Source organism: Pseudoliparis swirei, chromosome 2 (assembly GCF_029220125.1).
Source record: "Pseudoliparis swirei isolate HS2019 ecotype Mariana Trench chromosome 2, NWPU_hadal_v1, whole genome shotgun sequence".
Lineage (NCBI taxonomy): Eukaryota > Metazoa > Chordata > Actinopteri > Perciformes > Liparidae > Pseudoliparis > Pseudoliparis swirei.
Window position 1 is genome coordinate 12,833,419 of NC_079389.1, and position 25,332 is coordinate 12,858,750.

Genomic DNA, 25,332 nt, shown 5'->3' on the forward strand with positions numbered 1-25,332 from the left:
CTCACTGATGTCGATCACAATCACAACATTTACACACTCGACCAATGAGAGGATTACCAATGCCAATTCAATTAAGCTCAGGTGTGTGAAGGAAATATCTTCCTCCCAGTGTTACTCTCATTGTGATTCTTGCTGATGCATTCTTTGAAATTCCAATATCGTGTTTGATACTTCAATATCTTATCCAAGTTAAAGAGTAGTCATTTTATTACTCTAAAAATAAAACAATATATCTATTTTACTTGTCAAAACGTATATCTCAGATGCTATTTTTGGTTCACTGTGTAAATAACAACATTTTCCATGAGTAGAGCCCCCAGATAAAGACTAATCTCGACCTGAATTGAACTCAGTGAGACATGTGCATAATGACTAAAAGGATAAGACCGTACATTCAAACTAAACATGTCACTGTTGTATCAGTGCTAAATCTCAATGTAAGTCTGCCTTTATACTTTGGCAGCATTCATTGAACATGAATAACTGAATTGAAAAATGACCATTTTATTTATGCGTTTTTATGAATCATCCACAATCTGGTCCCACACTTTTGGAGAGTGCTCTATATTCTCAGCAGAGCAGCTGTTGATTTGTGTATTAAGACAAACAGCTCTCTTAAATGAAAATTAAATTATTACAGTGAAAGCAAACTTTGAAAAGCCTAAATGCCTGAACTAAATGTGAATGCAAATATATATATATATATATATATATATATAGAGAGAGATATATATATAGATTCAGATATAGATAGATAGAGAGGGATAGATAATGTAAATGCAGAAAATCTCTTTTTTTAGATATCTGCGTACTATGTTCATTTACAGTGTGGGAGTGTGGCAGGTGTACAGATGGTGGGAAAACATGTTGTTCATTTATTTTCTCATTGTGAAGCTTCCAGCCTACAGCCCCAACGGCTTTGTTTACCTTTGTACTCACTGCAGATGAAAGGATGATTGTGCCAGTGTATGCATATCAACTAGAGAACTCCAAGTGAGGGACAGACCCAGTCAATCTGAAATAGGATATTTACAGTTTTTTAAACAGATGTGCAACTATGAGCAACACACATATGATGGATAACACATTCAAGAATGTTATCCCTATTATGTTGGATACACAAAACTATATTTATAAACATAGGCAATTTTGGACAGCAGCCTTTGGTTCTGAAGCAGAAACGTTACACTTAAGGGGCAGAAACACAGCTTGATGCTCTGCGCACTCGCCATCTGTTCCCAGTTTATTATTGAGCACCAAAGCGAAGGGCATAGAGAGAGTAGATTTAGTTATCTTCAAAAGAAGAATACAGGGATTTCCGAGAACCTTAATTCAGTGGTCTTTTTTTCTAAACACTGTTGCTTTAAAAAGGGGAAAATGTGCAATGTCCAATCGGTGTTGATAATATGGTGTAATCTATGTAATTGTAGTGATTGAAGTAATCAACTCCGCAGTGCGTGCTGTATTAACTGCGAATGCTGAGTTTGCAGCTGCAAAGTCTGTTGTCCTTCCTGCATGTATGTTTGATCTGACAGTGGAGTTGTGTGGATTTCTAGTTTTTTTAGTTATAATTCCATGCTTAATACATACATACATGTAGACAGACATCCATCCATGCATGTAGATATAAATCTCCTGCAGATGTCGTTACCTAGTGCCTACTAAGATAAGGCCAATGATCCGACCAATATGCGTCTCACATCAGAGTAGAAGCCAACATGGCGGAACTTAACCCTCCTGTTACCTTTCGGGTCAATTTGACCCCATTCAATGTTTAATGTCGGTGTTCCTTGGGGTCAATTTGACCCCAGGCTGTTTTTCACTGTGTCAAACATATAAGAAATATCAACTTTTTTATATATTTAAAGGGCTATTTTGGTAGTCAACAAACAAACATAAAGTACCTCACACTTAAACTTGGGAAACAATATTAATTCTAATAATTTTCTGGAGGTTTTAATTGCTGGGGTCAAATTGACCCCGAGGGTAAAATATGTTAGTAAATGTAAAGGTAACAGGAGGGTTAATAGGAAGTGAATACAAAAATACATTTTACAATGTTTCGGCCGACTTGAATAATCAGTCGGAATGATTTGAGACGGGGTTTACGTCGCCGAAGACCTGCAGAGGAAAGTCATCTGGCCGAGGTCTGCGCTGTTCTGAGTGTGCCTTTCTAGATATTTTCTTGTTTTTGTTTACTTGAGAGCCAGAGGAAATCTTTTGTGATGTTGTATTATGGGATCTTTAAATATATAAGTCAATGATAAACCAATAGGACTGTTTTTTCTTCTCTTCAAAGCTTATTCTAAGCATTATTATCTCTACAGTAGATATGTCTGAAGACAGACCTCTCTTTCTCAGCTCATAAAAGTCGCTATTTAGCAATACTTTACTTCGACAACACTTGATTAACACCATTGTATAAACATTATATTATAAATTATTTGTGAACAGTACCCTGTTCTGTAGGCTAAGTGGATAGAATTATTGCAGGTAGGTCTATGGCGGCCCGTTAGACTGCAGTTAAGTCTGAGTCCCCAAGCTTGTCTGCAGAGGCAATTTGTCTTCCGATAAAACAGCCCCACTATAGCAAAATCAATAGGGGCTATCAAATGCATTCAATCAGACCTTTGTGCCACTGAAGGGAACCATATGTCGGCCTTACCTTACTTTGAGTTTACTAGCTTTCTTTAACCATACATTCGGCGTTGGGTGCATCCCGTGTTTTATTCTGTATTGTAACAACACAGTATTATGCATTTTATAAAATAGGTGTTCTATGTGAGAAGGCAGGTAACAGGCAGTCTAGCATGAGGTCTCAGACAAAGGGACAGAGTCTATAAATAGGGGTGGGAACATCATCTGGGCCTTTCTTCTGGAACAAAGAGAGGTGAGGCTTTTCTTGTTGACTGATTTGGAGGCTCTTTTTTAATAAATGTTTAAAAGCATGATTTTAATAGTGAAATTGTATAACCATGATGTATTATTTGTAGTTAATAGCATTACATTAAAGGTTTGTGAGATAACTGTTAAACAATTGTTATTTGTTCAATTCTTCATGCTGGTGAGGGACTACAACTTCTTCGGCACACAAGCCAAGACACAATGTATGCTTGAGCAGAACAGACATGTTTTACAAAGGTTTTTAGTCCCCTTAACACAATATGAACATGGTTCTTCATTCTTATAGATTCCGGTCACCTGCATGTCTTTAACTGGTGATGGAGACTGTGTTCCAGTCTAGCAAGTTAGAACATTTAATTTGACATTGCATGTTTAATACAACATTTTTGTTCAAGGTTCCTTCTGCATATTAATCTGTTCTTGTTTATTTCAGTTTTTAAACAAAGACACTACAGGAGCCGACCACAGTTTTCCCCAGACATACTAAACGTGTCCTTTTAACGAATCAATTCTGTTTTATTTTTCTTGTGGGGCTTTGTCTACAACTGAAGAGGGGTTTTATCGTGTGATTTGAGTCACCTTAGCTTGCTGTATACATTTTATTTGGTTTGTGTGCACTAGTGGTTCATTCATAATCTGCCAACATATTCTGTTTGTTTCCTCCTTTCACGGATAACTCCACACTGACCTTGCCTGATGGTGCAGTTTAGCCCCACATTGTATATGTTCCTTGCTTATTCATTTGTAGATTTAATTTGATGTATTAATGGTATAATTTACTCCATCCCTCCTGTTCTGAATATAGGTATTCCATTGAAACTCACTTGTTGAGTGAAGTTAAGGCTTCTAATCCATGCATTGTCAATACAATCAATATATTCGGTATAGTAGTCCCTGGCTCCAGTTCATTCTGGAGCCTGATAATAACTATCAGGATTCTTCAAACAACAATGTAGCTTGGCTGAGTGGAGATGCAAAAGAGATACACATCTTGAATCACAATCTGCTCCTAAAAGACTGATCTTGAGCTACCAGGAAGTAAGGAACTCTCGTTTCTCACATCTCATTACTTAAAAGGGCCATAATCCCAGAAAACATTGTGATCTTGGACACTTATTATTCATTGTCATTTTGCGCCATCACTGATAGCCGTAAAGTCACCCACAATAATTTCCACATCAATATAATGTGACAAATTGCATTGTGGGATTGTCGTAGAAAGTAATGCACCTGCCATGACTACTCCATTCCATTATCTGAATTTAGCATAATGTAGTAAAGAGGCTTTTCATCCTGCATTCAATTGTGGCCATGTATAAAAGCTATTCATATATTTGCTTTCAGATGTTGTCAAATGACAAACTTGCTCATTTCCAGCCAACGAACCTTGAGCCTTTCGAATGCCACATCTCCAAATGGCCCTTTGTGAAGCCATAACTGCCTTCTGTTCCCATTTCAAGGTTCCGCAATGGCGGTGTTTGTCTCCACTGACTGCCAGTGACAGGAAGATTCACAAGTTGTTTTAAATGGACTAGTGATATGATGGGATGGCCGAGTATATAAGTAATGGGTCAGACACTTCCGAAGAGTCTAGGAGACAGCCAGAACAAGTGATGGTGATCAGAGGCAGATTAATGACCTGGCAAGCTGAAGGAGAGATGAGAGACAGGCTTTACGTCAAACAGAATTCCTTGTTTGATGATTTTGTGATTATAAATGTTTAATCAATCTTAATAGACCTATACCACGAGGATAGACAGCAGTCCAATCAGGACATGGACTTGGCTGATAAGCCTATGGCTGGATTCAATTTAGTATTATGTAAATTGAGTCCTGTAAACAAATTACTTCATAAGTAAGCAGTGCATTGCTCTGGATTTCCTTATTAACCCTTGTATGGTATTCGGGTCTGTGGGACCCGTTTTCATTTTTCATCAAAACAAAAATAATATGATTCATTATTTTTTCAAACTCAGACTTATTGGCCTTGGCTAATTTTCCGCGAAGAACATATATCAGACAACATTGTCATCGACAGCAAACCGTAACCCCCCCCTACACATTTGTATTACATACAGGGTGTTCGGGTCCATTGGACCCGGACTAATAAAAGTGTGGAAATTGTTGGTCCTGTGTACCTTCAGTCTGTCCTCCTCATGTCTGGGCCTGCTGTAAGTGTGTGTGTGTGTGTGTGTGTGCCCGCGTGTGTGTGTGTTCGCGCGTGTGTGTATGTGAGTGGGCCTGCTGTAAGTGTGTGTGTGTGTGTTTGTGGGCCTGCTGTAAGCTAAGTATGTGTGTGTTTGTGTGTGTATGTGAGTGGGCCTGCTGTGTGACCATGGTTGGAACGATGAGAAAAAACAGGTCTGAGCTCCCACCTCAATTGCTGCCTACAAAGAACAGGCATGTCAACTCGTCCAAGTGTGTCTACACGGCTGACACATCCCTGGTATCATATGTGCCAAAGAAAACCAAAAATGTGGTACTAATAAGTACACTACACAGGGATGGGAGAATCTGTGGCCTGGAGCATCAGAAACCAGAGATACTTATGGACTACAATGCCTCAAAAGGAGGAATAGACAACTTGGACAAGCTGGTGTCTGCCTATAGTTGCAAGAGGAGGACCCTCGCTGGCCACTGGTGATTTTCTTTGACATGCTGGACATCTCGGCACAACGCCTTTGTCATCTGGATGGCATTGAACCCAGAGTGGAACAGAGGAAGCTCCAGAGGAGGCGCCTCTTTCTTGGGGAACTTGGAAAGGCACTGGTGAAACCACAAATCCTAAGAAGACAGCATGTTCCGAGAACCTCAGCCTCTGCAGCCACCGTGAGGAGGATTCAGGAGAACAATGCTGGTGCCCCATCCACCCAACCTACAGAACCACCATCTGCAGAGCCTGAGGTAAGTGTGTGTGATGCTGTTGCAGTATATGTTTGACACTCATAGCTTACGAGACAGAGGTTTTAGTAAAATTCATGATCTTTTCATCATTCTAGGTTGCGGCCGGCAGCAACAAAAAGAAACGGTGCGAATTGTGTGGACCCAAGACGGACAGAAAGACGCAATATACATGCATCAAGTGCAAGAAGTACATATGCAACACACACACAGTAAAACTCTGCCACTCATGTGTTGAATAGGCTGGTATGAAAAGGCAATGTGTTCAACAATGTAATGTGTTCAATGTGTTATGTAAACTGTGTGTTGTGCGATGTAAAATTACCTGATTACTAATGAAATTCAATACAAATTCAAAGAAATAAAAATCAATAGTTATGAACAACCTTGCTTCATTTGTAAATTTGTTGAATATTGTCCACTCATATCTTGATAAAAAATTTAAAAAACAGTAGCACTTTAATTCGTAAATGTGTTATAACAAAATTAAAGGGAAAATATTAACCATAATTGCTGTTTATATTGCTCGTAATTGGGATGAAGAAAACATCTGTTAAGTATTTTAACATCAAATTGTTTGATTGTGTTGAATTAAAAGCCCAAAAATACAGCGGGTCCAACAGACCCACAACACCTTCGTAACAAAAAAATGAATACCATACAAGGGTTAAGAAACCATAAGTTAAAGAACAAAACTCCCGAGATGTATAATTAACTAAATTATTTCATTGAAAGTAACCATCCTCCAAAACAAATACAAAAGAGAACATTTTGGTATGGAAAATTCTCCTAGTTTTTGAAAGGTGACTTTTTAGTTTTCTTAACTTTACCATTCAGAAAAATCCTAAATTTCAATTGGAAAATCCTGTTTCATAACACAGTTTCTGAAAATCAAATGGTTGACTTGTTTCTGTAAGGGGTTTTCAAAATGTTGTTAATTGTTATGTGTTGTTCTACACCAGGGGTTCCCAAACTTTTTAGGCCACGCACCCCCTTCTGCATCCCGACCGGGTTCACGCACCCCCAATCCCCCACACTTTTTCTTTTTTTTGCTCCGAGAAGAGTTGTTGACTTGGGGGGGGGGGGGGGGGGGGATGTGCGCGGATGTGTCGGCGCGTATCACGGCAGAGCGATGCGCGTTATGGGAGCGGCGGCGCTGGGCTTAGCCCAGAGGAGTGAAGCAGCGAAATTTGTAGACATAGAAACAATCTCAGACAGCAGCTTGCTGTTACGTGCGCCTGCTGCCAGTCTGACTCCGCTTTTTTGGGTGAATGACGTCACGTGCGACCTGGAGGTGTTAACCACTTGTGTGCCAAATCTTTTTTTTTTTTTAAATTAACATTCGGGGCTAATTAAAAAAACATCCGGGGCTTTAGCCTAGGGACGCCACTGAGTCTCACGCTCAATGCGTGACACTTGAGAGCCCTGAGAATGTTTAATATTAATTATTACACCATTAGACCGCCATTACATTTTTCCTCTCGCGCACCCCCTAGAGACAGCTCGCGCACCCCCAGGGGTGCGCGCACCACACTTTGGGAATCCCTGTTCTACACCATTGTTGAAGGCTGATGTATGTATGTATTGATTCAACAACATGTCTGTGTTCATAAAGCTGTTTAGGCCAGAGTCAAGTGGTGATGGCACAATGCAACTTTTTAATGTCGTCAATAAATTAAAGGACTGTGACAACAGCAAACAGAGCCTCTGAGCAGCACTTCTATTCAACTGCTTTCCATCCAAATCGATCAATTTGGCACTTCGGCAAAAATGCCCTTGGAGGTTGCGGAGGAGATATTCAGGATAAGCAGCTAATCTGGGAGCCAATCTGTGTCTTATAAAAATAAATATACACTTTTATTAATCCCCAAGGGGAAATTAGTTCTCTGCATTTAACCCATCCTTGGTTTGGGCTGCGGTGAAGCGCCCGGGAAGCAACTGGGGGTTCAGTGCCTTGCTCAAGGACACTTCAACTTGCAGCTAATGGGGAGAGCGGGGATCGAACCCACGATCTTGCGGTTGAGGGACGGCCCTCTTACCCCACTGAGCTAAAGCCGCCCCATGGCTTCCTTCATGTGATTTGAATTCTCAGCATGGCAGCAGCGAAGGTGAAAACGATTTGGGAGCCATCACTGTGGCCCCATGTCGCTGCGCCGAAGAACTGACTGAGCAGGAGGACAATAGGTCAAGATAATTACTGCAATATTGTGCAGAGATAATGCGTTTTTTTTGGGACATTCGTCAGCAAAACAGAGTTTCAGCTTCTTATCTCTGAACATATGTCTGTTCAGGAAGGATGGGGGTGGGGGTCAGGGGGCCTAATTCATGTTTCATTTTTCAAAGCTGTATTTAAAAAAAAAGAAGAGCAGCATGGTAATGTGAACACTCCTGAAAGGGTAAGCCCGGCAATTTCTAAATTGAATCAATGCTGCCGAGCAGTCTGTGCCTGTGTCACACACACATACACACACACCTACACACACACACACACACACAGAGTAAGTCTTCAGCTTGAAGTAGTCATCTCCCCCCGTTCAGTTTCACAGCAGGGGGACCCATATTTCAAAATGAAAAGAGTCTTAAATACAAGCTTAATCTCTTTCTCATGCTCTGAATTGGAGACATGCACACGGAGGAAAAGCTCCTCACTGAAACAAAATGTCTGTCAAGTAACATAACATGACACGGCACAGCTGCCCTTTCTGTGGCATTTATATGTGGATAATGCTGTGCTCCTTTGTCTTGTCATAAATGGGTTAATAAAAAGATACTGATAAAAAAAAAGAAGCTTTTATTTAGGCATTTTTTGGTGGAAAGATCACATGTCAAGCCATCAATTTTGTGTTTTTATGTAATATAAATAACAATTACAATATAAAAAAGAAGCCAACTAAGAGCACAGCAAAAATATGCTACATTTAACCTAACTGCTGAAACTCTGAGAGCCGGTCAAAATAAGGCTGCTATCTTATAATCACTGTGTCTCCTCCAGAGTTTTAAATATCTTTTTATCACAAATTAAAATGTCATCTCAAAGGTTACAATTTCCTTTGAAACCTCTGTGTTATTGGGTTTATTCTTCCTTTCAGTTTTTTCCTTTCAGTATCTGAATATGTACATTCTTTTCAAAATGAACACTATACTTAGTACTTAATTAGATTCCTGGTATGAATTCTTGAGTAGCTATTAAATAGTTATGAATACAGTTTTACATCATTGTATCTACTTTCTGAATTAATCCATTAATAAATGAATTAAATCATTATTGGCCCAGTGATGCATGAAATTCAATCGGGAGATATTTATTGCAATTATGCAAAATGCATCAAAGAAGCTGGGTGCCTATTGGCCCCATAATCCAAAATATATCAAAGTGGTTGCAAGAATCAGACTCCTCACATACAGGTAAAATCTTCAAATAATCTGTCAATTTTTAAATTATGTATAATTGTCAGATGCTTGATGTCATAGAATCAATTGGCATACACATATGTCGTAATTTTCTGTTTTAACCATCTGTACACTTCACAGTGCAATGATGTGTTATCAAACATGTCTTGAAACTCTACATTTTCACGTCCTAATTTCACTAAATCCCAATTCTTTGGGACTGGCTGGTAATTTACATTAGAGGTGTTATTGAAAACACAAGACCGAAAATAATGTGACACAGACCTATAGGCATATTTAGACATTTCAACATTTCTACTTACTCCCATGGTAAGACCAATGCTAAGACTATAGCTGCTGTCCTGTTGGTGTTCTCACTATTTCCTAGAATGCTGCTCATATGTTGTCAAATTGAAGATGTTTTCTTTATTTGCTTATACTTTATTTTGCCTAAACTTAAAAGTGTTAGTTCATGAAATATAGTTTTTTACAAATCTGATGAGATGAGTAGGAGTGAGTCGCTTTTTACAGAGTCTCTAAACTAAGGTTTACACACCGGTCAACCACCATGTTCATGTTGGAACACACACACACACACATACACCGACACATCACACCCACACACACATAGTCCACACAGTTGGGCCTCACCCTCTTATAAATCTTCACTCATTAATCATTCAGAGGAAGCAATTTGTGGAGCACCTGTCCCAACAGAAGCCCATTAGGGTTTTCGATGGAAGCAGCACTATGGGTCTAATGGCTTTTCAGTGGAACTTATTGTAAGACATATTGGATTCTGTGCTACACATAGCCACTAGCTTTACGAGAGTGGTTGCTGAAGCAAAACTCTTTCAAATGATAAGGAGAAAACAGGTCTTGGGTCAGCTTGTTTGCATAGGCATTACCTATTCAATTAGGTAGTTGGTTAATTGTTTAAAAAAAAGTATTGGATTTAGAGAAGTCTAGCTAGATCCATTCTTCAATCTATACTCTTCCTTCCAGTAATACTTCAACTTAACTTGATCGATGCGAGGACTTCTTCAGCACCCCAGATTATTTGCATTGAATAGAGCAGGCCACACCTCATCTCAGACCCAGGCACTGTTCCTGGACCTCATCAGGTGAAGGGCATTTTATCAATGATTGACAAAATGTGCTTGGTATTCATTGCCTTGAATACAACAGCCACATTACTTGCTCAAATTCTCATTACCTATTCTGTTCTTCTCCTTGGAGGATTATCTAACTGGAGCACTTGTCTGTCACTCTGGCTGCACTGCAAAGCCAAAGGGAAGCCCCCCGGGGATGCTGCGGCCCGCATCTGTGTACACCATACAGTATCTGCTTGAGCAAGGACAAGACCCATCAATATTACTCTGTCATTTTATCTGATAGAGACGAGCCTGGTGCTGAATAGCCATGCTTAGAATGGGTTCCATTATTCGATATGCAATTCACTCTACACTATGAATATGAAGCTGACTTCTCAAACTTTTATTCTACATTGCAATATATACACGTTTCACGGCAGCAAACAAAATCAAAGACAACCATGAAAATGTATAGCATGCAGAAGGAAAGTAGGTTTAACATGTTCTCAATTACTACTAAATGTTCACGATTTTATGAAGATACAATACAATAGATAGGATGTGTAACTGCTCTATTGTGTCTATTCAATGTCACAAGGTCTACTGGGCACATTTATGTTCAGTCAAAAAGACATAATCCAACATAATACTGGTACGCTCACCCATGATCCTTATTAAAACTGAATGTGAAAAGAAATAGAGCGGGGAGGTGCAACCACTTTCACTGGAGGGTACAATAGAGCTTTGGGTCATACCACACAAGAGTAATGAGTTGTATTTAACATTCAGCTTGCTCTTCCTAATGCTGCCTTCGATGATTAAAAGCCTCCTGTCTCCAACTCCTCACCCCCATTAAGTTACATTTCTCTCAAGAGGGGGATGGGGGACTTGCCCCAAACAGCCAACTTTGTTAATCTAATGTCCACCCCCCAATCCATCTTCTATCTTGTTAAGCGCTATTAATTGTCCACACAGGCACAATGGGGCATTATTTATTAATTCCCATCCTGTGCCCATTAGGTCCCATCAAGCATTCTCTTAACAAATGGCCACCCATTAGACACCTCAGTCTTCTAATGAGAGACGGTTGCATCTGCGTGGCTTTCATTACAAACAACTCTTTTCTACACTCAAAAGTTTGAGTTACTATGGTGATCTGCCATCTGCTACCTAAAAAAAGAGCACAAGTACAGTTTACAGTTAATGGTGGACTTTATTTACATGGCCACTTTCATGCATGGTTATTTTCCGATTGCTATGATACAAGGTTGTATGTAAACTATGTTATACTATGCACCATTTACAATAAGTAATGGGTTTTAAAATCCATAACCACCAAGCATTTACCAAAAAAGGATACAAAAGGAGCATATAACATTGTTGAATATTAGTTAAGTTGGAAGATGATTTATTCTTGACTGAATGGCTCTATTGTTATTTTTGGCATTATCTAGTAAATTGGTAATCTAGCAATATAAACATTATGCTGCCAAACAACACATACAACATACAATAATACCAAAATACAATGTTTTTCTTTCTCCGACTACTTTTGTACAGGCCCTGAGACAAAACCAAACTCAAAGGATTACTATTTTGCCACAGTCTCAAAAAAAGTTACAAGGCATATTGTGTCAGTCGGGGGCTGTTTCAATGGTGTACACATAGCTAGTGCATTGCTTCTGCAACTTTGAAACATATACACACTGCAAACATTATGCTGCAAATGTTATGCTGTTGCAAACAGGAAACATTAGTAGTATTCCATAATAGGTCTTACAAATAAAGACGATACACAGGCCTAACACCACACATCAATTTAAGAGCTGTAACACTGAGAACTGGTTGAAACAATATAAAGGGCTTATCAGTCCTCAACGACACTGATTATGTCTTTGTAGATGTTGGTACTGCATATGGTCGTAGTTATAAACTATTTAAGGATGTATTTGTGTTCTTAAGTTTGGAATAATGTATGTAAAATGTATGTCTTCCTACAATACTCTTCTCCCAACCTCCTTCCTTCCTATTACTATTGTTGTTGTTGTTGTTGTTGTATGTTTGCAGTACAGAATAACTGGGATTTAGTTTAATTATTGGCACATTAAGTACGTTTCATTTTAGCTTCTTTCAACATATATTTAAAAAATAAAAAGTGTGGATGAGATGTGTCTGCATTAACTTGGCCTTGACAATGACCCCTTCATTACAGACTGAGACAAGAGCTGACGAAGATGTATTGCATATATTATGGACAGGGAAGCAGAATGTTCATTAGCTGACCGACATCCTGCCCTTACCACAGCTCATTTATTATATAGTTAGAGAGACTTACTGACTCTAATTATGATAAACAACTGGTAAGTGAACCTAGTCTGTTATCATTAACACTACATCATGTTGCTTCAGATAATATCTTCAATCATACAAACACAATAAAATGTGAGTTCAAAGATTGGAGGAAAGGTTTTTGGTTGACCGGTGGTCACTATGACTGTATTATGACAGTGTAGTAAACTTAATTTAAAGTACATGTTGACATGATGACAAGATGACAAGATTATGATTCAGTGTAGAGCTGGTGGCTCTCCATTACTGTGGCCACTCTGAGGAGTATTATTTTTATGGGCAACAAATGCATCACCAAGCTCTTTTACATTTTACAACCCCCATTATACTACAACAAAACTTCGCTTATCCTCCTGCCCTTTACCTGTGACATGGCCTATCAGTCATGGGGGAGTCCTTTAAAACCTCACAGTTTGTCAGGCAGATTAAACTTGATCCCTATACCCTCCTCAGCAGAATAACACAGTGGGTTATTTTATCCCCCTTCACATAAGATGATAAAATAAAAAATGCTTGAAAGAACCACTAAGACTTTTTAGTAGCTCATCAAAAACTAGCAACAGGACAGAACGGTTGATCTATTGTCACTCGCATGTTGCATTTTAATAAGAAGGCAATATATTTGTGCAGATGCAGGCTCATCCTAGACTGCTTCAAGACACATTAACTGTGACTAAACCCAGGCCATTGACAATTAAAAAACACAATCTGAGGAAAAAATAACAACAACAGAGTTGACTTGCAAACAGCTTGTAAAGCAGATACTATCAACGCTGACTGCTGAGAGACAGTTAAAGGCACACTTCTCTTTATCGCACTTATTAACACAACACAAAGATGGAGTCATTGGTGTGTCATCTACTGGGACATGAATACGCATAAGCAAACACATATAATATATTATATTGTGTGATGTGCTTGCAATACAATCTTCTAAGACAAACCATTGGTACCATTTGTTCCAGAAATGCACAAAAAACATCTCAAAAAGAGAGTTGCAAACAGGTGATTTGAGTTAATCAAAGGGGGAACACATTTTAAATAATTTGGAGTGACATATTGGCACATTTGACTATTTGTTGATCATTGATTTGTTGAAACTCAGTTTTACAGATCTGGCAATTAAATAAACTAATCGATTAGTCCACCAAATCTTGTGTGAGCCAACTCAGGGACAGCCCTGCATTCTCGTCAAATATTATGCTAGTGTACCATAAAGGTGAGGGTGGAGGCCAAAGGGTGGAACATAATTTCCCTTCAGCACTGGAACTCAGATTTAAATTCCTGTCTCACACTGGTAGTCAATGTTGAAATATTCATTGTTTGACCTTCATTAATACCTTTTGGTTTTACTAGCCCAACCGTAAACCATATGTTAATGTTATGGCTTAATACGTTTTTTTTAAAAGTACGAAGCTTTTTATGAGAAAAAGTAGTTTAGTTATCATTTGATGGCTGATAGGTTGGAAGGCCTTTCATAAAATAAAGTAAAATACATGAGACATATTTGCAGTGGAAGCTTTGCAGATTCTTGATATGTTATCTTTGTATTAAAACATAATGGTGTCTTATGGTACTGCCTGAGCTGTGTCCAATTACAATGAATTTGTGAGCACCAAAAACTCAACACAAAAGGGTGGAAAACAGTTTGAAGTTATTGTGTAAGTGATTATGTACAATCTTTATCACATTTATTTCTGTATATATAAATAAGTTAATAAAAAGAAGCCAGTCCAATGTCATGCTATAATAAAATGTAACAACATATTTAAATAATTTGATATTTAACGAAACAAAACAACTACACAAAAATATGCAATTTGACGTCTGGAGAATCTATAATTCATTTACATTAAAATTTCATTTGATTTGAAGCTGCAGAGTTGGGTAATGATTTTCTTTAGGATCATCAACATAAGTGACCCATTACAATGAAAACTTCTCAATTGATGTAAAGTTCATACAGAGTCAATAAATAACTCAGCTTTACCAATGTTAGCCACACACGGAGATGTCTTTGCAATGGGTATTTATGGTGGATCTGCTTTGTATGGATGAGCATAATTACCTAATGACCTGAAACATTCTTTAAAAAATATTCTGCACCCATAACCATCATCCCCAATTTGTTTGTCTGAGTTTATTGCTTTCCACTGATGAAAAAAAGAAGCATTTCAGGTTCTTGCACAGATAAATTGATCCATCTGAGCAATTGATAAGTAAAATATTGTCCCCGGTTGCATTCGCCTTTGGGAAATCACCGGATTGTCCTTGGCAAGGACATGAATGACGGCTCCGGCAGCAGCAGTGAAAGTTTTAATCAAGCATGATGACAGTGGAGAGATGAGGGTGCGTGGAACAGAATATAGAGGCAACACAGTGAAAACATTCATAACAATGATACTGATATAATGTTTATTCTGGTCTATCACTGATTTAAAAATAGCAGATGATTTGTAAAGAATTTCAGTGCACATACATTTCAGAACGGAGGGGACATTGTGTATGATGCTGCATATAGACATATATGTAATTGGAAATAATTGAAAAGAAGAAATAAACATCTTCACATTTGTTTTTTTATGCATAATAATTCAGAAAAAAATTAAAAACCAAACAAACAAACAATAAACAGTGTAACAGTCTTATACTGTTGTGATTGGTTGGGCCAGAGGTGATTTTTCATATTCTTATTGCAATGGGAATGATCTGTCCTTGCGAAAGCGGAGCTGGATGAGTCCGTTGGGAAAATTGCTCCGCTGTCCCCGACCACTGCAGAGACATCAGAGAACTTCTGCAGATGGCATGACCTCGAGTCGTACTGGAAGTCAGTGGTGTACAAGGTAAACAGGAAAGGAGAGAGAACAGTTCCCTGTGGAGTTTCGGTGCCACTGACCACCGTATCAGACGGCTAGTGGGACAAACTGTGATCTAGGAGAAGGTGGTTGATTGAAACCACCACCACCCGCAGCTTCTCACTCAGCAGCAGTGGCTGGATGGTGTTGAATGCACTGGAAAAATAAATAAAAAAGTGATTCTAACAGAGAATCCAAGTGCAACTGAGCTCAGAGTAAACAACGCCCCTAGTCCACTGTGCGTGGCTCTCCGTTGCCAAGAGGGAAAAAAAGAGAAACAGAAAAGCCAAAAACAGTAACAGTCCATTGGCTGAATGGCAAAAAAAGACCCCATACGGTATCCTGTGGTTCGATGTCTTTTTGGGGAGTTTCTGTACATAAATTGAATTAATATATAATGACTAAATATAATGATAGACATCATATTAAACAGCAGAGCCTGGGCTACACTGCTAAGCTTCCTTTGACGTCCCCGTGAACTCGCCTTGAGGCATTTCGACCACGTTAGGTCAGTTTGAGTCTCACCTCATCGAATACGCCTCACAAAGAGTATGGATGATTTGGGGTGGATAAAAGTGCTGTCAATCTCATTTAGATTACTTTCGTACATTTTACAGTGTTAAAATAATCCTTAAAGAGTTGAATTTAACACTATTGCTGAGTGTATTTGGTCCCAATCGGAATTGGAGTTAAATTAACTCTTGCCCAAGTGTTGAACTTTTTGAGTTAAATTTACTCTAGAGTAAAAATGTAACACTACCTAATAGTGTTAATACAATTTAATACTCAGCCTTTGAACATATGTACCTTATCTTTAGAGTGTTAAAGTAACACTGAACATAGTGTTAACATTTCAGAGTTAACGCGACTCTGGTAAGAGTTATTATTGTACAGAGAAGGGTTAATTTTACACTAGTCGATTGTCAAATGTAAATAACACTAGTGTTAATCAAAGTGAACACTGTAATGTAATGTTATCACAATGTTCAGTGTTACATGTCATTTCATTTAGCTGACGGTTTTATCCAAAGCGACTTACAATCAGGTTACATTCATACACTGTAGACACAGCTACATGGTGATGATTGAAAGTCAGACCTGCTAACCACTGACCCACAGTGGCATAACACTCAGTAGATAGGGACCATATAGCTTCACTAGTCTCTGGTATACAGCTATTATAATAATCAAAGAGTTAAAAAGAATAGTTTCAAGGAATTATTAGACCAAAATGCATTACATTGATGATTTTGTAACTGTGATTAATTTAAATGTAATTTAAATTATTGAACACAGAAACATGCAGTCTAGAGATTATATTGACATCAAAAGATATAATAATGTACTTCTGCTAAGACATTGTTATGGCACTAAGAGCATTAATATATGTTTTTATACATGTATGTTTTATTTCATATATTAATTTTTCCACCACATCTGCTGCCCACCAGAGTGGCGCCGAGGTGGATCCATTGTCTGCCAAGTGTTTGATGCTACACTCAGAAGAAATAGCTTTTTGTTTAAATATCCACTTCATTTGATGTTTTGACTTAAAATTGAGATTCAAGTTTTATCTTCTGAATGTATAAAGTCAGCGTCCATATCAAACTTCAAATCATTATTAATTCCAACATTCCCTAACACTGTTAAAGGTTATGTCTGTAATTCCATTACCATATTTAAATTCATGATAATTCATGTTTATTTAGAACATCTGAATTGCTGTGCACTAAAAATGGTACATAGCCTGTGGTTGAAGACACTTTATTTCTATTGGGAGATGTCCATCCGTTTTGTAGGGTTACACATGCTCAATTGACCGTACCAGCGCATCTAAGATGGGGAAATGTACAGATGGTAGCTCTCAGTGCAGAGTTGTGTGACACAATGCTATACGATTTAGATGTCGCAGCACAGACAACCATGACGGCAAATAGCTTAGCCGTGGTAAGACCCGAAGGGGACAAAGAGAGGTGAGATAAAAGAGGCTAAAGGAATTCTCTGTGTGAAGATTAAACCTTAGAAACCAATGTCCTTATAAGTCTTCATCTGTCCCCCACAGTTTGACCAAGTCAAACACCATGGAAAGCGGCTTACAGCGATTGTTGCGCTCTCCGCTGTTAAAGGTTGTATCAAAGCAGAGTGCAAGGAAGGAGGGAATGGTGCCATGTTGCTCGTGTCTGTTCTGAATAATCCTTGTGTACCATATCAAGGTATTTGAAGCTGGCATGTATGCAAACTGCAGCATTTCAATACTGAATGTCTTCATACTATTTTCTGGCACAGAAACAATGGTTTAGCAGGGTTTCTTTTCTCAGTTCACACTTTAGCTTACATACTGAAGCAGGTCTCACGCCGCTACCCGTGGGTTTCCCCCAAAAGCTCCAAGGATCAGCCATGACCAAAGAGACCAAGGTTCCGTTGAGAAACATTTCTTTATTCTACACACACACAGCAGACCGCACGACGACGCGTCTGCTCACTCTCCTCTCAACCCCCAGCTCTGCTGCCCTTTTATGTCAGCAGCATCGGCTGTCAGAGCAGCTGACTGATTACCAACCAGCCAGCAGCCGAGGCCAGATTGGAGACAGCTGCCACACATACTTTTCATTAGTTTGTTTTGTGTGAGTGTCTGATCCTGTCAGATTTGAACTCTAAATAAATGGGTGTTTGATAAGGGAAGTGAGAAACATGAAATACGTGTCAGTTAAACATAATTGTTGTTCAACTGTGTGTGGCACTTTTATTGAAGAAGAAAAATAGCCTGCTTTATTGAATTAAAACTGCATGTAAACATTCCTTGGTGCCTGACTTAAAGGATAAGAAAACAGAAGAATGCACTGTCCTTACTGACTAAATAGTTATGGTTCTGTACTTATACGACAGTTTGTGGTAAACTAAATAAATATCCCAAAACACATGACTGGATTTCAAAAGACAACACTAAAAGGAGGTCATAATATTACTATACACAAGGCAAAAGAGCACGCAAAAGCATAGCAATAGTAGTTATAGTGGACAGTGCTGCATGACACTACCCATTGTTCTTCTAATTATATTTCTCTCTGCATAAAATAGGATACATGACATCACACATGCAGTACATGATCTATCTCAGCGTTGTACTCAATGTTTGTCTATTTATACTTACTGTGACGGCTGGAGCCGAAGGCAAATCAAAATTGGCATTTGCAGCCCTAGTTAATGCTTTGTATGTTTAAAACATGACGATAAACTGTTCATGATAAAAGCCCGAAACACATTCATTTCTGAATGTCAGTTTAGTCTTGATTTACTATCCAACAATAATTATGCTAAGCAATGTACGTTCATTTCAAAGAGCACAACCTTGTTTGTTTATGACACTGGTAGTAAGTCTTTTCAGTTAATACGCCGTAGTTTGGTATATGCATGAGACTGATATGCTGCCATCTTGTAGTTGGGGAATGAACACACATGTGTGACATGCGAAGGTGGACCACCATGTGATACACAGTACTGGACAAACATTAAATAATTAAAGGTTATATATGAGGGATTCAGGGCATTAATACAACAGCAAACAACTATTTAAAATGAAATGATACAGAGGAGTAATGTCTCCCTGAGAAGAGAATGAAAAGAGCTCGCCCTCCATTTGTGTTGCATTACAAGCTTCTCTGTGCTTGTTTATATAGGTGGGGCCGCCCCGCTAGCTAGCTTATGGGCGCCGCTCTGCACTGCGATTCCCGCCAATAATGCCATCCCGCTTCATCGTAGCAGCTTAGCACCCACCCTAAGGTTCCTCTCCAGGTAAACATTGTTTGCTTTGTCAGCACTGTTCTTGTTGTTTGCATTGTTCTTATTGGTAACAACGTCAGCCCCTATAGCCACCAGTTAAGTTGTCTCCATGTTGAGAGCCCTGTAGAGGCAGTAGATAAGCTTTGAATTCTGTGACTTAAAAAAAAAAAATACACCTGCGTAATATTTTTAGAGCACTGGATTGTGGTACGAGAGTGAGTTTTGTAAATCTAAATGATTACAAACAACAAACATTTTTTGATTCAGATTTTTTTTTAATGCATTTTATTAATTTTGATAAGAAAGGGGATGGTATTTCCCATCATATTGCTTAATGGTTATAGGGCTGGGCTCACACAGGCATTTATTTCGTGATTTTAAAATTAAGGTTGAGTTGAGAGGCACCTCCAGCACAGTTGTATGAGAGCTTGGATCAGGAGGAATAAATTGACAGTCGCTGTGTAAGGTGCGGCCATAAATCATGGTCATTCAAATGAGCTTTTCTCATTTCCTGTAAAAGCAGTGTATCTTCCATCATCCAAAAGAAAAAGATCTCCCCATCTTGGAGGTATGAGGCAGATATATCAGGCACTCCAAGGAAATCCCTGTCTCTTATATCTGCGATGAAGGGTAATCGCACATATATTAACCACATGTCTATAACTACCAATTAGAACAGGAATTATATTATTCTAAGCAATTACACGTTGCATTCAGTTAGCAATTGTTTCAACCTACAACTCCCCCATTATAGTTTGGTTTGTCTAATTGTGAGTGAAGATGATAACCAGATCCCGTTAATCCTTCACACCTCTAAACTACTTTACACACAAGAGCTATATTCTATACATAAGAAATCGAAGAAACTGGATCTGGAGTCAACCGAAGTAAACTGGGGTTGATTGCAATTCTATCCACTCCTCAACCAATTGAATGGTCGATGGGGGAAATGATTCTGCCTGATGTCTCTAGATTAATCAAATTGCCTAAATTAATCATGAATAAACGTGAAAAACTATTTGCCATAGTTATCTATTTATTACATTTACTTGGCAGGTTCCTAATGTGGTCACAGTGAAAGAAAAACAGCGAACATACAGTACATGTTCATTATTATGTTTGGTTATTGTAAATTAATACACCAATTTAATACAATTAAGAGCTTGTTTTTATTTCTATGATATGATTTTGGGATGGGCTTCAGTTCCTTAATTCTTCTTATTGCTTTCAAAGCATTATAATGTGTAATGTGTAACTTTACTTCTGACCCCAACCTTTGTCTGAACTGACAGGTTCAAAGGTATTATTATCTATTCAAGGACAATAATACCAAAGTTTATCCCCATTTGTATAAAATAACACCTATCAATAGAACACAGATGTGATTTTTTTTATTACAAAATAAATGAGTTTCTGTCTGCAAAGTTATCTTTAAAATCTATGTTTATCTGAACAGTGATACTTTCATACCAGCTCTCTCTACTCATTGCTGCATCAGGATCAGAATGTTATCCTGATAAAGACTTTAACACCATTGTTTTACTGGGGCCATCATTATGGCGGGAACAGGTTTGTTTGTGTTCTTGCATTTTTTATTTGTAATTTCCACTTACCAACTACTTATCCTTGTGCACATACAGGTGCACACGCACACACTTGCACACACATTCATTGCTGCAACAACAAGGAATGAGCATCAGTCCAGAGGGACTTACTGTCAGAGGAGGCTTCTACATGCATCAATGCAACCTGATGGTCCAGAGCTTACATTTCTTGATGTAGGCCTGACAGAGGAAACACTCTCAGATCGCCTTCATACTGTCATCCCAGTTAGCAACAACAATGTGTCAGTAATAGTGACAAATTAATTTCACCACCAGGTATAGCAGAGATTGACAGATGACTTCAACCAAATCAATGTTTGGACTAACAGAACAAGCAGTCTTTCAGCAGCCTTTTTCTTCATTGAGTGTAATGAAGCATGTCTAGTGCATGAAACCCACAGACCCTCGTGTAAGAGAGAAGCATTTTAGGTAAAGAAACATTGAACTCGAACTTGACGTTTATTCTATGAATTCATTGGGCACCCACTTACTTCAATTTACCATATGCTTTCCCGCACATAGAGCCAGATTAGATGAATTATTTGTCTTTTTACAAGGAACATACTTTAAAGCATTTATACTAGTAATTAAACTATAGCCTGATGGATGCCATGGCTCCAGGCTCCATTCCTCTGAGACTAAACTCTATTTGAAGCACACTCATTCTGCTTGTCACCATCCTCTCAGTACATATAGAGTATTTTTCCACATCAACTCATGTGATGTGTGTGCCAGGAATAGAAGCATTAATTAATCATTGATGGAAAACTCTAACCTGTATTTAGTTATCAACCAAGCTTTAAGATGTTGCCTTCCATTCCGGTTCAAATCGAAGCCTAAACTGCAGGGAGTTGGTGCATAAAGTCACAAAATGCCTGTGAAAAACAGTCAACATTCAACAAATCGTTTATGTCTGATGGTAAAACACTTTAACCAAAGTTGTTGAACTATCAGCCAAAGCCTTCAGTCTACAACAACTTAGTATTGTGTGGAACGTCAGATTGTTCACAGAGTAGACGCAACGACGTGACTGACTTCAAACACACAGCCACAGCTGCGCTCACTCAATCAGATTTATTCATTAACACTCCAATCACATTACAGGTACACACCTACATTAACAATCACAGGTGTCAGTATTCAATCAATAAACAAAACAAGACAGAAACATAATACAAGTTGAGAGCACACTTGTTAACACCCCCACTTGCTCTTACATTGTTAATATATGCAACATCATCTTCCAAAAATAAATGCAGCAAACTTAATCAACTTATTCTTGGTTGCAGGCTTTGTCAATATATCTGCTAACATCTCATTAGTTGGACAATACTCTAACATAACTGTGCCATTATTTACAGTAGACCTAATAAAATGATACTTGATGTCTACATGTTTGCATCTTTGCCTGCTTACGGGATTTTTTGCTAAGGCTATTGTACCTTGGTTATCTTCATATACCCTAGGTGGTGAGTACTGACACTTATCAAGATTCTCCAACAGCTGTTTAAGATAGACACTCTTGTATGGTGTATGGTGTATGTAGGGCTATATACTCTGCCTCACAAGTAGACAGTGCGACAGTGGGCTGTTTCTTGGTCTTCCATGAAATGAAAGCACCACATTTGGTTAGACTTACACAATAGCCTGTTGTACTACGTCTGTCATTACTAGCCGCCCAATCTGCATCACTGTATGCATTTATTCCCAGTGTCTCATTACATTTTCTGTAATACAGCTCTTTGTCAATTGTACCTCTCAGATACCTCAGTACATGTTTAACTGTGGCCCATTGCTCAACAGTCGGCTCTGTGAAATACTGTGCCAGTTTGCTTACCACAAAACGTATATCAGGCCTCGTACAGATGTTCAGATAGATGAGGCTTACAGGTATGTTACATGTCACTCTATAACAGTAATCTATGTTCATTTGTGCCTGATCAGTTTCCTCATCAGATGCCTGTTGAGAAACATAGTCATGGAAATAGGCTGGCCTCCTCCTCATTCTAGAAGGGTACCTTGTAGGCTCAGGCATAGCTTCAACTGTCTGGGTCTGGGGACTGCTACTCAGTTCCTCCTCTTTGACTGGAACCTGGTCACTTACTGGACTTGCATTCCCATTCTGCCTAGTCCTATTGGCCCTCTGCTCCAGATCATCATCATTATCATCGTCCACAATGCTGGTCTGAGTCTGTTGCTCAACACAGATCTTAGAAACAAACTTGACTAACCTGTGCTTTTGCACTTTCCTGCTCTCAGGGAAATAGATAATGTATGCTGGACTGCTTTTGTCATAACTAATAAAAACACCCTTTTCACATCTTGGATCCAGCTTTCTTTTATCTTGTTTATAAGCAAAACACTCTGAACCAAACTTTTGCATCCTGGATAGATTGGGCCATCTCCCTGTTAACATCTGAACTGGTGTCTGTTTGGTGCGATTGTTAAAACACCTGTTCCTGGTTATGGCTGCTGTCTGCACTGCGTAAGGCCACAAACCCTTAGGTAACCCACTCTCTATCAGCATGCACCGTGCCATGTCAAAAAGTGTACGCCAATTTCGCTCGGCTGTACCATTTTGATGGGGGGAATTCATCCTGGAATTTTTTTACAAATAGTTTTTGAGTTCTATAATCAACTAGTAATACATATACATACACATCTTAACTAATATCACGTGTTTTATTTATATTGTACCGTTAAAATTATTCAAATAGCCTTTGAGGTTGAGTAGAATCTGGTTTTAGTATAGGTTAGCAAACCGTTCGCAATTTTTGCTAAAAAAAGTCACTTGCACCCCCCCCGTCAACAACTCTTCTCGGCTCGCGCGCGGCAGAGCTCAGCCGCGATGCGCGCACACTGGTGAGCAAGTTATGTGCATCCCTGTGTATAAATGTATATATCCGTCTTTTGTCATAAATCTTTATCTTCTCACAAAAATATACCGAGAATATCGGTAAAATGTGATTAATCATGATTAATCCACAGAAACCTGTGATTAACCTGATTAAATCGTTTCACAGCCCTACTAAAAATGGCTCGTGGGTCAACGTAATCTCATTGAGATCAAGACATCAGACATAACAAATATAATTATATATATATATATATAAAACTAAAAACAATGAAAAATATTAAAAGTTTCAAGTTTCAATTCATCCATTGGGATTAGATATACAAGTTTAATATCCCCTGTAATTCACTTCTACGGTGAAAGTTCATTTAAACTCCTCCAAGGTCCAGTATGTACTCAAAGGGTAAACAATCTTTTAATCTGGTCTAATGATGAGCAGTGCTTTTAATCTCCAGAAGAGATGCGATATACTGAGCTTATTGCAAAAGACTATGAATATTAATCAAAGAATGCTGCAAACTATGTTATTTATAATAAGCAGTTTTGCAGGATTGTTTCTACTATTTCATATCCCAATGAGTACCATTTAAGTAACACACCAGCAATCACAAAACACAATTTGACTTCATTCACAACATGGCTCAATGTACCAGTGTAACATTAGGTAACCAGGGGACAAAACAGAAATGACACAAAACAAAAAAACTCTTCAAACCTTCCTGAGGGAGAGGATACTGATGCTCTTCAATACCTTTTGAGTATTCCAGTCTGCCTGAGAGCAGGCAACAAAATGGAGCACTTGAATGAAGTATTGATATCTACAAGCCCAGAGCAGATGTATACACACATATACTGTGCTCTGATTATTTCAAACAAACAAATACAAAATGTATTGAGACCAACGTATAAAGAGAATTTGCAATATTTAACACTTCCGTGCTGTAAGAAAAAGCAAGATGGTTGTTCATTGCCAATCGGCATCATGTGAAGAGGCTGGCCTGGTTAAACAACTTGATATCACCATCTTGTAATAGCTGTAGAAAGACAATAGATATTTTCTTGTTCATCTAAGTTGTCACTGGCTATTCTGTCTTTTCAAACTATGATGGATTCACATCTAGTATTGGATAATTGACCAAGAGTGACTCTTTCGGAGTCAGTGAGTCTGAAATACGACGACTGCGAAGGCATTAGTGGAAATACACCCACCCCTTATATTTCCTTCCCTTTCTCATATCACATGATGATATATGACAAGACGTCTGGTCATCTGTTATAATCATTTCTGCATTACACAGAATATCACATTTTAGCTCATAACTTTGCAGACCAATGCACCTTTAAATGGAATCTGACCAAAAAGAAGAAGCTCTTTTTCCTTTTCTCCGAAGGCAACCATATCATATCAATCAACTGAACACTTGGGCACCTTTTTTTTGAGGGAGTAATGCTCCCTGGTGAGCGTTTCCTGGCCTTGAAAAACATTTGCTAATGTCTGGTCAGGTTCCAAGTGCATCCTGAGTCCCCTTCAGACAGACCCTGAACCTTAGCAGGCAGAGGGGAGGCAGCAATGGCACACAGCGGGTCACTGTCCAGGGCAC